General features: G+C 36.5%; 1 protein-coding gene across 14 annotated transcripts in view; it reads right to left on the bottom strand.

Moving 5' to 3' along the window:
* CTNNA3 (catenin alpha 3) overlaps nucleotides 1-14,614 on the bottom strand; it is a 1,849,311-nt gene that overhangs the window by 437,067 nt on the left and 1,397,630 nt on the right. The window lies entirely within an intron of this gene.

Below are 14,614 nucleotides of genomic sequence, written 5' to 3'. Positions count from 1 at the left end.
ATGCCCAATTATAAAAGCCTAATGACTCTTCTGAGCACCTTCCAGGAAGAAAAAGGAAAAAAAAAAAAAAAAAGAAACAGAGGAGTTACAACAAAACCAAATGTAATTACTTGCTTTCCGCTCTACAATGGTGTGTGTGTGTGTGTAAATGTGTGTTATCTTGTTCTTGGAATCTCCAAATGCTTTTTGTAAAATGAATGTGTTGTTGAGGGTGCAAGGGTAGTTCAGTGGTAGAATTCTCGCCTGCCATGCAGGAGACCCGGGTTCGATTCCTGGTCCACGTTCTCCCCCACCCCCACAAAACAAGCAAAAACAAATAAACAAACAAAATTCAACAAATGGTGCTATAATAATGGGATCCTCACGTGGGAAAATAATGAAATGTGACCCCATCAGACAGCATAAAAAAAAAGTATTGTGATTGTAACAATTACACAAGGTTGGATAATATACAGTGTTTGAAAAACTCCACAGAACTTAGTCACATAAAAACTTATTAAGGATAAAACATAAAGCACATTAGGAAAACAAATGTATAGGCCAGCATCAGGGCCTGGGGACTTCTAGGTGCACCTACCCTAAGTTCTTTCTTTTTCACATAAGGTACATGTCATCTCTGGAATATGATCCATCAAGATACATGTACGAAATTTTGGTTTTAGGAGAGTTCGGGGAAAAGATTTCAGTAGGGTCTTTTATGCCCCACTGGTCATAGTCAAGCTTAGCTATGTGATTGACTTAAATAGGTGTAAGCCATCATCTACACATTCTTAACCCATGTAAACAAGCTGGCTCTGGGTACCACAGGGGGATTTCAAACTTTAAAAAACATATTATAAATTACTAGCTAGCCTACTTGTTCCTAGAGTAGCCAAAGTCAGCACCAGACTTCCAGGTATCCTGTAAGTAAGCACAGAACTGTCCCAACTCAGTAAGAAAACTAACACAATGGAAAATATTTTTAAAAAGTCAATCATTTTTCATATACTATATAGAATGTATTACATACTATATATAATTATAATAATATATAATTAATTATATAATGAAATATATTTACATAATAAAATATTATAAATGGATATATACTTATACTCATATGTATGTGTGTATATAATTTACTACGCATACATATATTCATCAAGGCATACCAGATAACGTTGAGCTATATAACACTGAAATCTTAGCTTTTTTCCCACTTTTTTCTTTTCATTGAGAAGTTGTAGTTTTACAGAAAAATCATACAGAAATACAGAATCCCCATATACTATCCTATTGTTAACACTTTGCCTTAGTGTGGCACATTTGTTACAGTTGATTAAAGAACACTTTTTATAATTGTACTGTTAACTATAGTCCATGGTTTAGTTTAGGGTTCACTGTATTGTACATCCTACGAATTTTTAAAATTTTATTCTAGGAACTTTCATACAACTCAACAATTCCCCCCGTAACCACTTACAAATATATAATCCATTGTGTTAATTGCATTAATTATCTGGTTTCTTAACAATGGCAAAAGATGACAAGTCTCGACAATGAACAAATACAAAAAATTAAGCATAAACTGTTAACAATACAACCAGGGAGGGTTTTTAAACTTTTAGGGCTTTGTAGTTAGATTTATGGTATTCTGAGACAGCTTATATCCTATTATTTTTTTAGAGACTATCGTGAATTGCTTTCTTTATCATATGACTGAGTAATTCTGTTTATCTGAATCTATTCCTGGTGTCTCTTAGAATTCATTTTTCTTGGACCCCACTGGCTTTCTGTTCTAATTTGGAACAATTGATTTCTAGATATGTTAGACATCTGCCATCTTGTCATTTTACTCAGTTTTCCATGGTCTGCTATTCCTGGGTTTATTTCTTCCTTTGTTTTATTAGTGTATCTTTCAGGTAGTTTGTCAAAAATGGTATATAGAAGTTAAATTTTCTGAGTTCTAGTGTGTATATAAAGGTTTTTATTTACCACATATTACAGATAAGTTTAGTATTCTAAGTTCACATTTATTTTCTCATAGAACATGAAGCCATTTTTTCATTGCCTTCCAGAGTAGCATTGCTGATAAGAAGTCTGATGTCAGTCAGAATGGAACCCACACCTCGGCAGCCCTCTCATGTACGTACTTCAGACTGAGGCTTTTTTCTTCCTATGTGTGTGTGATTCCAGCTGCTTTTTGTCTTCCTGATATTTAAAAATAATTTTTCTAATGAGCCCATACTCATGCTATTGCCATTATGTGTTTACTCCCTTTATTATTTTACTGTTATTTTAAAAGAATCTTAGAGAGGGGTGAGGTAGTTGTATCTAACCAGTCTGCCTTTTGCTAGTTTTTTAAATAGATGGAAAAAAAACAGGATTCAAAGTTATTTTATTGTAATTTTGAAGATAGGACTAATCCATATTAACAAATGCAATTAATGAAGAAACATTAACAACTATTTACATACAGAAATAATTGATGGAGGAGAAATACATTAGGGAAGGGAAGTAAAAAGGGATGTAAAATAATTTAACTTACTGCCTCTTCCTTCAAAAATAATTTTGTTTTTGTTATCACTACCCATACCCTAATTCCTCTTTTAGGTTACCAAAGAATTCTGAGGCAAATGTTAAAGGAAAGTGCATAACCTTTATGTTAAATCAGTGTAGCCTACAATCAAGACTAGACGTTAGAATATTTCTGGAATCACAAAGAAATACAGCAAGCAGTGCTGATAATAAATGATGTCTTTAAAAATCCCTTTATCAGCAGAGAAATTTTATAATATAAATTTTTCACTTAACTTTAACTGCTACAGATTTTGGCAGACAGTAAAATTAAATGGTGGATGATCACCAGAATATATTGTTTTCCGAGATATCACTGGATTACTAATACATTTCAGGAGAAGAAATATTTTCTTAGTATGTTGTGTAAGGTTGTTAAGCAGTACTACTTTCTTTTGTAATTGATGAAACAGGAAGTTGCAAATTACCATGAACTGGAAAAATTGATTTGTGTAATGAAAATATATCACAGCAAAAGTCAGCTTGTTACATGGTGGGAAGGGCTTTCTTGTTTTGTAAAATCTCATAGACTTTCCTGAACTCCTTCTCTCTTCATTGGACTAGTAAAACCGGGTCCCTGATCAATTTTTATGGGTATTCTTTTAGTCCACTTGTTCTCCACCCAGCATTTTTCTCCCAACTGTGGCTATCATTTAAAATATCCTGCCTTTCATCAGTCAAATACTTTTTCCTTCCTTTATTGAAAGTCTGGGGATTTCCACTGTTTTATTTTGCTTAAGTCTGCCAAAAGCCAGAAATGGACTGGCTTTTAACAATGGGGATTCATGAGCTTATAGGTCTGCTATGAAAATGTCCAAATCAAGGCATCAATAGGATGATACTTTTTTCCTGAAGAAAGGCTGCTGGCAATCTGAGGCTCCTTTGTCACATGGCAAGAAATATGGTGACATCCGCTGGCCTCTAGAGCCCTTTCTCCCAGGTTTCATTGCTGTAGGTTTCTGGCTGCTCTGGCTGCAGCTTTCTTTCTAGGTTTCTGTATGAGTCCTTCTCTTCTTTCTCTCTTAGCTTATGTGCCTTTTTTTTCCCCTATCTTTATATCCTTTTATTAAGGACTTTTATTAAGAAAAAGGATTAAGACCTACCCTAAATGAAGTAGGTCACATCTCAAGTTAAGATCCTACTCACCAAGAGATCCTCCTCACAATGGGACCACATCCAGGGTGATAGATTAAAATTAGGAACATGCTTTGGTGTGGGGGGGGGAAATACATGCAGCTTCAAACCATCACATTCACTAAGTATATAATTTTCCCCAGAGAGAGAGAGGTAAAATAATCTTTAACTCACGCACTCATAATGAACAACTTAACGTCCTTCAACTTACCCACTCACAATAAACAACTTAATTTTCAAGGGAAAATATTCACATCTATTAATAAATTTTTAAATGATAGTTTGCTAATTCATTTTTCTCTTTATGATGATATGCTCTTTCAGCATTTCCTTTCACGTCCATGAAGTGTAACTGATAGCAGAAGTGCAACATGCCTTATTTTGAGAGCAACTATAGATCCTGTCCATGTTAGAAATGCTTAATTCTTCACTAAACTTGTTCTTGAAAACTTGGCAACAACATTAAAGCCTGTGTTACCAACCCTGTCTCCACAACCAAGACTGCATCCGAGGAACCCCAGAAAACTGGACAGGAAAGATACTTGGGAAAGAGGCTGGGGAGGACATGGCTAAGAGAATTGTCTATTAAGCTCTGCTGCCTGCACCAATTACCCACCACTGAGGGAAATGCTACCTGGTTTATACACTTGACTTTGAATGGTTTATATTCCCTCCAAAGCCAAAGGAAAATAAAAAATCTGAGAAATACAGTACCTTAGTTTATTCTCCAGATTCAGTGGCCTTGAACCTTGAATTTAGCTTTATAGATAAGTATATAAAACTTTTACCAGCTCACATCAATAAATATATAACTAGACTTTCCAGGTTATATTTAAGAAAAGTAAAATTATCTGTCTTTACAGCTGAGAGATATCAATAAATGAATAAATACTTGTAACAACTGAAGGGAGTTATTTCATTAGTTTCATAAATCTGAATTTCAGGATGGAGTGGATACATTAGAGATTGCCTATATTTTAAAAATATATGCATTTTATTACAATTTACAGAAAAAATTATGGTAATTCTCTAATAAAGTGATTTAATGATTGGTTTACCAGTAAATAGTTGTGTAACCCAGATATTCAAAGAGATTTAATGATAGATTTTCCAGTGGATAGTTGTCTAAATCAGAGATTTGAAGCGAATGCATTATGGGATACTGGTATGTTTTAGTGGGTTAGAGAGGCGTTGAGATATCGATCAGTCTAGCCCTCAGGACACCTGGAAAAAACCTGAGACTGCTTGAGATCCCATAACCTCTGATCATCTCTAGCCTTGAACAGCTATTTTCTTTTTCCCCACGTCCATGAAAACACCGTGATTTCAAAAAGCACTTGTCTATTCTGTCACAAAGGATGTCTAATACTTAGTAAATCTTGAATGAATTTAAAGTCCTTGTCCCTTTGGATGTAAAAGAAAATTATGCAGAAAGGTACCATATCACTGTACATTTGAACAATAACAGGATATATGCCTATTATTTTTTTGTCATTGTCATTAAAAAAAGAAAAAATAAACCACAGAAGGATATATTTTCACACTCACAAAAATTCATAGCCTTTATGTTTTTATAAGGGGAACAAAGCAAAACAAATTAGTTTAGAAAGTAAGTATCTTGGAAATGCAATCACATTCACATCATGTATTTTATTAAGGCACATCTTTCCTGGAACATACCTAGATTAGGAGTGATATCCTAATATTTCTAATGAATTTACCAGAAATAAGTGCTTTTATAGTTGTTTTGAAAATTTCATAAACAGATGGAAAGTAGCAGGTTTGGCAATTAGACATTGAAGGGCAGTGCTCATTTTAAGGATACATGTGGAAGCATTTCCATTGTCCCAGGAGGCAATGACCAATCAAATTGGTAAAATCAGTTCTGAATTTCCCTTCTCTGACTCAACAACAAAAGACAAACAGCCAAATTTTTTAAAATGGGCAAAATCTTGAATAGACATTTCTCCAAATAAGATATACAAATAGCCGGAAAGCACATGAAAAGATGTTCTGCTCCACTAGCCATTAGGAATATGTAAATGAAAATCACAGTGAGATACCATGGCTACTAATTAAAAAGTAGTATTCTTTTTACTACTTTTTTTCTCTCTAGAAAATATGGAGAAATAGGAAGACTCATTCATTGTTGGTGGGAATGTAAAATGCAGCTGCTCTACCAGAGTTGTTGGTTCCTCAGGAAGTATGGAATTACCATATGACCAGCAATTTCACTTCTAGGTATATATGCAAAATAATTAAAAGCAGGGACTCAAATAGATATTTGTACACCATTATTCATAGAGCCATTATTCATAGTTGCCAAAAGGTGGAAGGAACCCAGTATCCTCAACCAATGAATGGATAAATAAAATATGGTATATACATACAATGGAATATTATTCAGTCATAAAAAGGAATGGGGTTCTGATAAATGCAGAAACATGGATGAATTTTGATAAATCTCAACCATGTTGAGTGAAATAATCCAGATGCAAAAGGACAAATATCATACAGTTTTGTTGATAGGAAATAATTAGAATAAACAAATTCATAAGGTCAGAATCTAGAAAATAGGTTACCAGGGGCTGTAGGGAATGCAGGTGAGGGTAGGGAATGGGGAGCTAATGCTTAAATAGTACAGTGTTTCTATTTGGGGTGATGGAAAATTGTGGTAATGGATAGTGGTGATGAAAGCACACCATTGGGAGAATAATTAATAGCACTGAAAATATACATTTTAATGTGGTTAAAAGGAGAAATTTTAGTTTGTATAAGTGTTACTAGAACAAAAGTTTAGAAAACAAACATAGAACTATACAACAAAATGTAAACCATGAACTATTGTTAAAAGTACAGTTATAATAATATTCTTTCTTCAATTGTAACAATGTACCACACTAATGCAAGTGTTAATAATAGGGGGTTGTACTAGTTTGAGACTGTTATGTACTTCAGAAAAGCCTTGCTCTTTTCCTTTATCCAATTTTGTGAGGAAAGACCTATTGTTTAGGGTGGGACATTTTGATTAGGTATTTCTATGGAGATGTGACCCACCCAATTGTGGATGTGACCTTTTGATTAAGTGGTTTCCATGGAGATGTATCTCCACCCATTCAAGGTGGGTCTTAATCTGCTTACTAAAATCCTTTAAGAGGGAACAATTTTGGGGAAAGCTTCAAAGCCAGCTCAGACAGAGACATTTAGGGATGCAGAAAGAAAATGCCTCCACATAAGCAGTTTGAAAACATAAGCCAAAAGAGCAATAGATGCTAGCCACCTGCCTTCCCAGCTGACAAATATGTTCTGGATGCATTCAGCCTTTCTTAAATTAAGGTATCTTTCTCTGGATGTCTTAGTTTGAACATTTTTTATGGCCCTAGAACATAAACTTGCAACTTATTAACCCCCCTTTTAAAACCCAACCCATTTCTGGTATATTGCATTCCGGCAGCATTAGCAAACTAAAACAGATATTTGGTACCAGAACTGGGGTGCTCCAGATTGCAAATACCAAACATGTTGGAACAGCTCTTTAAATGGATAAGGGGAGGGTTCCAGAAGGGTTGTAAGGACATTGATAGAGAAGGCCTAGAACGCTTTTAAGAGAGCATTGGTAGAAATATGGACTCAAAAGATACTTCCAATGAGGCTTTAGACAGAAATGGTACATGTGTTATTGTAAACTGGAAGAAAGGCAATCCTTGTGTTAAAGTGGGAGAGAATTTGGCAAAATTAAGTGTTGGTATTTGATGGAAGGCAGAATTTGAGAGTGATGAACTTTAATATTTAGCAGAAGAGATTTCCAAAGTAAATGAGGAAAATGCAGCCTGATTTCTCCTTACAGCTTACAGTAAAATGCAACAGGAAATAGATAAGCTGAGAACTGAGCTCTCTGGTACAAAGAAAGCAAAAATTGATGGTCTGGAAAATTCTGGGTTTCAAAAAAGTGAGACCCCAGAGGCTAGTTCTCCCGGTGAGGATTTAACCAAACATCTAGTCAGCTATTTCAGAAAAAAACAGAATTGAAAATGGAAAAGAAAGGATTTATGTATGGTCCTCTATTGTTTGATGGATGTGAGCCCTGTAAACTGCATGGGAAACTGACAAGTTTCTTGCAAGACCTGTATAAATGAAACCATTGCCAGTCTGGACTAAAAGGGACAGAACGGGGACAAATTGAAGGAAAAATTGCTTCAAAGACAGAACCATGGAAGCAAAGATCTGAAGCCAAGAAATCCCAGGCCAGGAGAATGGACCCACCCATGCACTTGGAGATGGTGAGTTTGCCCTGAAGGCAGAGGGCAGGCCTCCACCTCTATGTTCAGGAAGAGTTTTGATGTCCCAGGCCTCAGAGAGGGAGGGGTACATTCTTTTGGGATTAGGGGTATCCTCACTGTCAAGTCATTGTTCTAAGGGGTTTGAGCATGTGTCCTAGAGATGGCAGACAAAAGCATGGGTGCTTCCCTGATGCTTAGAGTGAGTACAGCCAAAAAAAGAGATGGTCTCCCCAAAGTTCCTGAAGGTTGCAATCCTCATCCCTGTGTTTGGAGAGAGCAGGGTCACTGTATAGGCCCTTGGAAAGGGTGGGTCTGCCACTTTGTAAAGCCCCAAGGACAAATGACTTTCAGACTTTGAAATCTAATGGGCTTTGCCCTGCAGGTTTTGGAAATGTTTGGGTCCAGTGTCCCCTGTTTTCCTTCCAATCTCCCCCATGGCAATGGGATCACTTATCTTATTGCTATTCCTCCTTTGTACATTGGCAGTAAATGACTGTTTTTGGGTTTTCACAGGTCCATGGCCAGAAGAGTATTTTGCCTTAGAAAGATCATGTCTGTAAATGACACTGATGAGAGTTGATGCTGTTTTTGACTTTGTAGTGTATCTTTATTGTTACTGAAATGGTATAAGGCTTTCTGAAATTGTAATGGATTATGTATTTTGTATATGGAAAGAACATGTCTTTTTGAGGTGCAAAGAGTGGAATGTGCTGGTTTGAGACTGTTATGTACCCCATAAAATCCATGTTCTTTTTCCTAATCCAATCTTATGGGAGTAGATACATTGTTCAGGGTGGGACCTTTTGATTAGGTTGTTTCCATGGAGATATGACCCACCCAATTGTGGGTGCAATCTTTTGATGAGGTTGGTTCCATGGAGATATATCTCCACCCATTTAAGGTGGGTCTTATTTCACTTATTGAAGTTCTTTAAGAGGGGACCACTTTGGAGAAACTTCTGAGCTGACTCAGGCACACAGTTAAAGATGCAAAAGGAAAATGCCCCCAGGGAAGCTGTTTGAAACCAAAGACCAAAGGACCAGTAATGCCAGCCATGTGCCTTCCCAGCTGACAGAGATATTCTGGATGCCATCGGCCTTTCTTAAGTCCAGGTATCTTTCTCTGGATGCCTTAGTTTGGGCATTTTTTATGGCCTTAGAACTGCAAAATGGTAACAATAAATCCCCTTAATAAAAGCCAACCCATTTCAGATGCATTGCATTCAGGCAGCATAATCTCAAACACAGGATATATGGGAACTGTGCATTTTCTGCATAATTTTTCTATAAACGTTCAATTTTCTAATAACAATTTAAAAAAGTAAAATTTCCCTTCTCTCGGTCTTTTTATTCCCTTATTTATGATTCTTACCTCCTACCCCTATTCTCACTCCTTGCTTGCAGAATCCAAAGCCCCTTACTATGCATGGCCAGTTGTGAGAGCCAGTGTGAAAGCCTGTGTGTGAAGCAGAACACTGTCTACACAGAAGCTCAAAATCCAGTACTCAAAATCCGCACTGTGTGCTGAGAGCAAAGGTGTGGCCAGGGATCCGACCTCTACTAATAAAATGCATCTGCCAAAGAATTTGAATTCAAAGCAAGTGAGGTTAATACAAGGATTAGTTTAGGATTTATTCCAGTGGTGGGAGCACTTAGAATCTGTTGGCAAGTGCACCATCTGTGGGGTGAAGTATCATAAAGTTCTGATTTCAATAGTGGCATTAAGTGTTCAGAGAAAGCTGGAATGGCATCTCAAATAGCTATCTCTTGGGATGACTATAACTTTGAATGGTTCCTATTTGCCATCTCCCTTATATTTTTCCTTCTCATTATCCAGCCTTCCTGTGCTTGTTTTTCTGCTTAATTTAGTCATAGTTAGTGTCTGTTCCTTGAGACAGAACCAAAACAGTTAATGCCTGATTATTTTAGATATAAATTAACTTTACTCCCTACCTGCCCCTACTGCATAAAAGGCCTACAAAATAAATCTGATTTAGTCTTTTTACAGAATATATATAGAAGTGGGGTCAGAGAGAAAATTTGACCTTTTTTTTTTTTTTTTTTTTGACACATAGTTTCTTATTCACCTGGAGAAGATGCACCTGAGACTGATCACTGGCAGTTTAGAGTTGAAGAAGTTCAAGTCTTTGGGAACATCTTTGTGCTAGAGAATACCACACAGCAGGTCCATGTTCTCCAATTCCTCCTCCAATTCTCATTTCCTAACGTTAGTCCATGTCAAGTAGTCCCCTTAACTTCAATCCATCTTCATTTAGGTTCAATCTCAAAGTTACCTATTTTACATTTTCCAGATATGGCAATATTTGTAGCCCACTTTATAATTCTCTGGAATCAACTCTTTTGGATATTGCTTTAGGAAATGCTAACAGTGAGTGACATTTTAGATTATTCCATGTATCTCTTAGTATCCAGTCACATCATCTAGATTAGAAAAGTCTTTTGCACTTCCAGTAATATGGGAGATTTCTGTTTTTCCAGTACATTTTTTAAAGTTTATTATTTCATTTATTTTAAATGGTAAGATAAAGAAATACCTTCAACCACTTAATTGGATCTGTATTTGGTTCAAATCCAGCCCTCCTTCAACAGAAAACAGAATTTCCACTCCAAAGTTCTAGTAGCAGCTTTTTTCAGTTCATAAAATCAGCCTGAGATCCCAAACTCCTGCTAGAATAGAATTCTCAAGGACAAGGGATTTTATTGTTCTTTAAAGTGCCTGGGTTGCCATTTAACATTTGATTTCCAGACTCACCATTAGGAAGATACTGGATTACCAAGCTTAGTCACATGATATGCAGACAAGAAACCTGTTCTTAATGCTCTTTTCTGTGTTAAAGGGTGGCAGATGAGTCTGAAGACAAAGTAAGAAAGCATCCAATTGGAGGCCTGTCTAGGTTGCTAAAAGGGAAGAAAATATTTCCATGGTTTTGTATCTGAGGTACAATTACTAACTCTTACATAGGTTTACTGCACCCATTAGTGAAATTAGGTTTAGGAAGATCTTTCAACAGATATACTTCAATGATGACTCTTACAAAATCATGATCTCTTGTTCAAATGCTTACTGAAGAACCATTCAATCTGACACTAGAATTTCTGGGAAAATGGTACAGTTGGGTGGACTGAATTCACGCTTGGTCCAATGCACAAGATAGGAGATGGGGAGAGAATGATAGGGACTGTGGTTCTGGTGGGGGTGGTGAGTATTTGAAGAGGGTCTTCAGAGTTTCATGGGGAGGAGAGAGATGGGGGGATTAGGACGGGGTCTGCCCAACAGATTCAGATGGTGGCGTGCAGGTAACTGCAGATCCAAGGGAAGTGACCATTCTCTGCTCTAGCCTTCCAAAGCTTCCCCAAGAAGCTTCATAGCCAGAAGCACCCATGGGGAGCCCAGAGATGTACCTGGCCACCCACTGCCAAAAGCCACATCCCCAGGCACTGGGAGCTGTCGCTCAGCAGGGCACCACACGTGGTTGTCTCATCAGGTGCAGTGAGCAGCACATCTCCTGGGCGTCAGGTGCTGTGAATCAGCTGTTACTCTGTGTTCTGCAGACAGCCTCCCTGTCTCATGTACCAGGATGAACCATTCCCCTGCTGTGGGCCAGATGCATTATGCATACCATCTTTCCAACAAGGTACAGCAGTCAGGGAGGCACGCACTTGAGGGAAGCAGGTGCCTCAGGAGTGCCACCTGCTGGGATGAAAAGGTAAGTGCAGTCTGGCAAACTCCCTATCTCCGTAGGTTTTTTTCTTTTTTTTCACATGGGCAGTCTCCAGGAATTGAACCAGGGTATCTGGCATAGCAGGCGAGAATTCTCTGTAGGTTTTTAATTGTTTTAATACACTTTTTTCTTTATTTTTAATAGTATTATTGTTATATTTTATTTTTATTTGATATATATTTATTGATTTTTTGGGTTTTTTATTTCTTATTTTGTATTTTGTATTTTTTTTTTTTTTTAATTTTCTCTCTCTTCTGTGGGCACCACTGTGTTCATTCCCAATATATCTTGGGAAGTCTCCTTCTGAGTTTTGGGGCCTACTATTATTAAGTTGTGTTTTATTTTCATATTTTAAAGCTGTATTTAATCATTACTATTATTATTACTATATTATTATTTTAATTTGGGTGCATTGGCCAGGAATCAAGCCTGGGTCTCAAGCATAGTGGGTGGGTATCTTGCTGACTATCCATGAACCCCTGCTCAGCTTTTAATAGACCCTCAAGAAAAACTGTACACCCTACATGAGATCTAGACCTTAGTTTGGTGGGAAACAACTAACAAAACAATACAAAAGGGAACCTTTAATGCAAAACCAGGCAAATACAAAACGTTAGATGAGTGAAGGAAACCAACTTGCAAAATAACCTTATTAAAATAATCAAATGCCCTGAACACAATAGAAAATCACAAAGCACATGATGATTCAAGCAGAAACGGGCCACCCAAATGACAAAATTGAAACAGCAGAGGGACACAGAATATGGAACAACTACCCAAGAATATTTATAAAGAAACAAAGGACATCAGGAAGACACTAGAAGAAATAAATAAGAATTTGCAACATTTAATAGAAAAATGGCAGATCTCAAAGAGATGAAAGATACAGTAGACCAAATTAGAAATATATTAGAAACACACAACAGCAGATTCAAATAATCAGAAGGAAGAATAAGTAATCTTCTAGCTTATAGGAAAATTGAACTAGCGTGCACAAGAGAACAAATGGCAAGAAGATGGAAAAAGTGGACTGGATCTTAGGGAAATGATGGACAATAAGAGACACACAAATATAAGAATCACTGGTTTCCCAGAAGGAGAAGAGAAGAGTAAAGGGCTAGGAAAGTTAGTTGAAGATATAATTAGGGAAAAGTTTCCAACTCTTATAAAAGACATAAATATACAAATCAAAGAGGCCCACTAAACTCTAAATAGAATAAATCCAAATAGGCGTATTCCAAGACACATACTGTTCAAACTGTCAAATGTTGAAGAGAAGCAGAAAATCATGAAAGCAGCACAAGAAAAGCAATTTATTACATATCAGGGAAAACATTTAAGACTGAGTTTGGAATACTCAACAGGTACTACGGAAGCAAGAAAGCAGTGGCATATTATATTTAAGATCTTGAGTGAGAATTCAGCCAAGAATTCTTTATCCAGCCAATATGTCCTTCAAATTTGAGGGGGAGATTAAAATCTTCAATGAAAAACAAAGTCTGAGGGAACTATTCAACAAGAGACTTGCCCTATAAGAAATACTAAAGAGAATCCTGTCAGCTGAAAAAAAAAAAAAAAAAAAAGACAGGAAAGGGATGTCCAGAGGAGGACACAAAATTCAAGAGTACGAGTAATATAACTTACAGGATAAAAAGAGAGAGGCAGAAAAGAATACAAAGATCTGGCAAAAACTAAAGGATAAAGATAGATTCAAGAACAGCTTTTACAGTAATAACTTTGAACATTAATGGACTAAACTCACCAATTAAAAGATACAGATTGGTAGAATGGATTAAAAAATAGAATCCAACTATATGCTGTTTACAAGAGATGCATCTTAGACTCAAGGACACAAACAGATTGAAAGTGAAAGGATGGGAAAAGATGTTCCATGCAAGCTGTACTCAAAAGAAAGCAGGAGTAGCTATATTAATATCAGATAAAATAGATTTCAAATGTAAAGATGTCATAAGAGACAAAGAAGGAAATATTAATAAATGGAACAATCGCCAAGAGGAAATAATAATCATAGATTTTTATGCACCCAATCAAAAACCTCCAAAGTACATGAGGCAAATATTGGCAAAACTGAAGACAGCTATAGACATTTCAACAATAGAGGAAGATTTCAATACACCACTCTCCACTCTAGATAGAACATCCAGATAGAGGATCCACAAGGAAATAGAAAACTTAAACAATGTGATTAATGAATTAAACCTAATAGACATATATATTTCATCATAGCCCAAAACACCAAGATATACATTCTTCTCAAGTGCACATGAAATGTTCTACAGGATACAGCGTATGTTAGGACACAAAATGAGTCTTTATAAATTTAATAAGATTGGAATTATCCAAAGCACTTTCTCTGACCACAATGGAATGAAGCTGGAAATTAGTAATCATCAAAGAATCAGCACTTTCACAAGTATATGGCAATTAAACCATATACACTTAAATAATTAGTGGGACAAAGAAGAAATTGGTAAGTATCTGGAGACTAATAAGAATGAGAATACAACATATCAAAACTTATGGGATGTGGCAAAGGCAGTGCTGAGAGGGAAATTTATTGTTCTAAATACTTTTATTAAAAAAACAAGAATGTGCAAAAATTGAGGACTGTGGTAGTTAGATTTAGTTGTCAACTTGGCCAGGTGAAGGTACCTAGTTCTGTTTCTGTGGACATGAGCCAATGGTCCATGAACCTCATTCGTTGCTCATTACATCTGCAGTCGGCTAGGAGGCATGCCTACTGCAATGAATGATGTTTGACTTAATTGGCTGGTGCTTAAATGAGAGAGTTCAACATAGCACAGACCAAGGAGCTCAGTATACCTCATCTCAACACTTGCAGCTCAGCCCAGGCCTTTGGAGATGCAGAAAGAAATCACCC

Source organism: Tamandua tetradactyla, chromosome 13 (assembly GCF_023851605.1).
Source record: "Tamandua tetradactyla isolate mTamTet1 chromosome 13, mTamTet1.pri, whole genome shotgun sequence".
Taxonomy (NCBI): Eukaryota; Metazoa; Chordata; class Mammalia; order Pilosa; family Myrmecophagidae; genus Tamandua; species Tamandua tetradactyla.
The sequence above is the reverse complement of the archived record's forward strand: the minus strand, read 5'-3'. Positions and strand labels throughout refer to the sequence as shown.